Here is a 4,484-nt window from a genome sequence, read left to right as displayed (position 1 = left end):
TAAAAGTTCCCTTTTTATTCCTTGCTCCATTTAATCTTTCCATACTATCCCTATTTTTTTCTAAGATTCCTTTAATACTTATAGTATTCCTAAATACTACCTTAGGGGGATATACTGGTAATCCTTCCAAGTCACTTATAGCCCTAAACCTATCCCATTCCTTCTGAAAAACATTTTTTATATTCTTGTTTAATAAGTTATATTCAAGGACAAGTGCCTGCTGAAAATTCACTTCCTGTTCCATTTCTCTATTTTTTTCTTCTCTTATACCCAAAATTGGAAAAAATCTATCTTTTCTTCCTTTTTCCACTTCTTCTCTTATTTCCTTAACAAATTCTACTGGGTATTCCCTATCCAAAAACATTTTTTCTAATAGGTCACATTCCTTTCTGAATTTATCATCCTCACTTGTCATTCTGGACCCTCTTACAAATTGTCCTTTTACTATATTTTTCTTAGTATATACAGGATGGGCACTATTAAAATGTAAAAAAGAATTTACATATGTGGGTTTTCTATGAATACTTGTTTCAAATCTTTTATTTTCCAAATTAATTTCCACATCCAAATATGAAATAATTTTAAATGAATAATTATAGGTAAACTGTGAAAACTCTGTAGTCTGCCCTAAATATTTAATAAAATCTTTTAATTTTTCCATACCACCTATCCAAAAAATTAAAATATCGTCAAGGAACCTTTTATATAGAGTCCAATTAACAGCATAGGGGGATTTTAATAAATATTGTTCCTCCCAGTTTGCAAGAACTATATTCGCAAAGGTGGGTGCACAGGCTGCCCCCATTGCTACTCCTTGTAGCTGTTGAAAAAATTCCCCTTTAAAGGTAATGAAATTATTTTTCAACACTAGGTCCATTAAGCCTGTGCACACCACCTTTTCTTCTTGTGTCAATTTTTTATTTTTGAAAATTTCTTCCTCAAACATTGACATTCCTGCGTTATATGGGATGGACCCAAATAAATCAATTATATCTATAGTTACTAGGATTAGGTCGTCATGGTATTTGTCCTCTTTCAAACATCTCAACAGGTCCCATGAATCTTTCAATATTACTTCCTTCTCTTGCCATACATGTTTTGTTTGAAAATCTACGTACTTGGCTAGAGTATGAGTTTTGGACCCACCCGCTGAGACAATGGGTCTCAAGTGTGGGTCCAAACTATTTTTGTGAATTTTCGGAATTCCGAATATCACGGGCACCTTTGGTTTATCCACCTTCAAAAATTCTAATGTTTTGATGTTTATAAGATTTTCATACACCATACTTTCCAAAATGTTATCAATTTTCTTATAGGCTGTGTTAATTTCATTCCTGGACACTGTTCCATACTTAACTTCATCCCTTAATATTGTATTCATCTTTCCTTCATATATCATAACATCCATCACCACTATCCCCCCACCTTTATCGGGCTTCATTACCCTAATGTCCTTGTTGATTTTTAGTTCTTCTAATATATGGTATTCATTTGGGTTTAAATTTTGATGGGTCCCTTGATACTTCATAATTTTCTCCTTTTTTCTAATCTCTTTTTCCATAATATTTTCAAAATTCTTTAACTGTGTGTGTATAGGTGGATTGAATACAGACTTTTTTGTTAATTGTTTCCCCTGCTTCCCTCTATCAATTACATTTGAATTAATACCTTCTTTGTGAAATAATAATTCTAAATTCATTTTTCTAACAAAGAGTTTCATATCAATTAATGTTTGGGTAGAACTTCCTTTTGTAGACGGTATAAATTTAAAACCTTTTTCAAGTAACCTAAAATGGTTAAATTCTAACTCCAATGTACTTAAATTGTAAATTGTGAAACCATCCGAAGTATACCTACTACCATCTACTTCTATACTTCTACCCATCCCCTCTCCTTTTGAGTTAACCTTTACACTTTTAGTGCCTACATCTATACTCTCATTCGTCTCAATATATGTACTAACTATTTCTTGTATAACATTATTTGTGGGACTGAGGGTATCATACACTAGTATCTCCCCCTCCCCCTTTCCCCCCCCCAATATTGAAAATTTTCATTCCGTCTATTTTCTGACCTGTTTTCCCCCCTATGTTCACCCAGGGGTGGAAATTCCATTTCATATTCATTGTCAGCCCACAGCCGGTCTTCATAATTTTCCTTAGGTTTTCCTATTCTCTTTTTGGTGTCATTATAATTATATTGGTATTTATTCCTATAAAAGGAGGGTTTAGGCTAACAAGTCTGAATTTCATATTCATGTATGTCCCTCTTTAATTTATCCATCTTTCTATTTATTAAGACATTACATTTCTCCTCCACTTCTTCCTGGATATCATAATATTTCTTTCTTTCCGTACTAATTTTAAAAATTAAGTCATCTTTAATCAAAACATCGAGGGCATCTATCTGTAATTGGAGGCTTAACAAATTTCTTTCATTTTCCTTAATAATAAGTTTGACAATTTCCAAGCCACATTTGTTAAATACTACCAACAATTCCTTGTGAAAACATGATCCAATTTGAACATTGTTCGGATATTTCCAGGTCCTAAGACCTTTAGGTACAATATCCCTTCTCAAGCATTCAGTTAAATATGCATTTTCTATTACTATAGTTTTATACTTATGCATTAAATCGTACATATTGTCAACCTTTTTACTATAAGAGTCTGTGTTCACGCCACCCATGGGGGGATTTTCGTTTACTTTAAAAGTATATTGCTTTTTTAACCAGTCATTTAAATCAGTCGATTTATTTTTTGTTGTAACAGTACCTGTGGAAGCACGACATTTCTGTGTTTGGCTTTTGTTGAGCAAGTCCTTTGAAGCCATTTCCTCTGGGTCTACGCGAAAAATAAAAGGGGTTTCTCCAGGATCAAATCTGCTACCATTCGGTTCATCACTCTCATCGTTCGCTCTTTCAGCGCTCCTTCTAACCCTCTTCCGCTTGCTTCTCTGGCCCAACGACGCTTCATTTCCTTGCTCTTCCACCAAGTACCACGCATTATCGGGTTCCTTGTTTGCCAAAGTCTTACACAGAGGTGTGAGCAAATCGATCAGCTCGGTTAGTTGTCCTACCAGCTTCCTCGACTGCCCACTATCACTGCTTCCTGGGGTTTTTGCCTCGGTCTCCGCTTCCATGTCGCTGAAATGCACCAAACTCAGAAAAAATGTAGCGAACCAAATCACCAAACCACAAAAACGGATGCTGGAGACTCGACTGCAAATAACTCAGTTTTAATGTATAAAATTCACCCAACACGAACACAGAAACACGGATGTAAATGCAACAAATCCAAAAACATGAACGCCTTTCTAATATATGCGTTTTCGTCCAAATGGACTTCATCAGATTCCATTTCAAACTAAAACATACATCTTATATACTGTTTTAAAAAACATTAACCAATCAGTTCACAAGATACTTTATAAATCCTCAAATCAAGCCTCTAATCTAATTAATAATTCATTATGTTGCCCTCATATATTGATACAATTCAAAAAACAATTCATAAAAACTTCATAAATAACTATTATTAAAAACTGTCCTTCATATTTAACCAATGTAAATAAAAAATGAGAATTAAATAGTTAAATAAATAATTAGTTAAAATCCTAATGTTAAAAACAGCTCCATTTATATTAACTAGGAAATTTTACACTTTAATTTCACATTCGTATTTACTCTAGTGCCATCTGCTGTCGACTCCCTATAAACACACTTTATATCTTGTAATACTGTGTTTTATATCTTAGCAGATCTCATCTTTAGTAAAGGCAAAATTGATATGTACTCATTTAATCCAGGTGTTTTGTTTGCTTCCAAGTTCACCTGCCACCACATTTCCCTATAAGCTATAATCTCTTCCCAGAGACCCCCTCTAATTTCCCATCTTATCTGATCAAGGACAAAAAATTGAAATTTTGCTTCGGAGCAGGTTTTAAAGTGCCTAAATAGTGCATTTGTTTCCTTTTCTTTTTTTATTTCGTACAGATGTTCATTATATCACGTCGTTTCAGGGTTCTTTCAGTCTTTCCCACATAAAAGGATGAACATTTTATACAAACTGCCAAATAAACTAAACCTTTGGATTGGCAGTTGTAATACCCTTTACTGTTCACCCATTTTTCTCTGCTTTTTATAAATATTCTTTCTTTATTAACTAAATACTCACATTGTTTACATTTTCCACACCTAAAAGTTCCTTTTATTCCTTGCTCCATTTAATCTTTCCATACTATCCCTATTTTTTTCTAAGATTCCTTTAATACTTATAGTATTCCTAAATACTACCTTAGGGGGATATACTGGTAATCCTTCCAAGTCACTTATAGCCCTAAACCTATCCCATTCCTTTTGAAAACATTTTTTATATTCTTGTTTAATAAGTTATATTCAAGGACAAGTGCCTGCTGAAAATTCACTTCCTGTTCCATTTCTCTATTTTTTTCTTCTCTTATACCCAAAATTGGAAAAAACCTAT

The sequence above is a fragment of the Protopterus annectens genome, chromosome 10.part0 (assembly GCF_019279795.1).
Source record: "Protopterus annectens isolate FY-2018-M chromosome 10.part0, PAN1.0, whole genome shotgun sequence".
NCBI classification, from domain to species: domain Eukaryota; kingdom Metazoa; phylum Chordata; order Ceratodontiformes; family Protopteridae; genus Protopterus; species Protopterus annectens.
The sequence above is the reverse complement of the archived record's forward strand: the minus strand, read 5'-3'. Positions refer to the sequence as shown.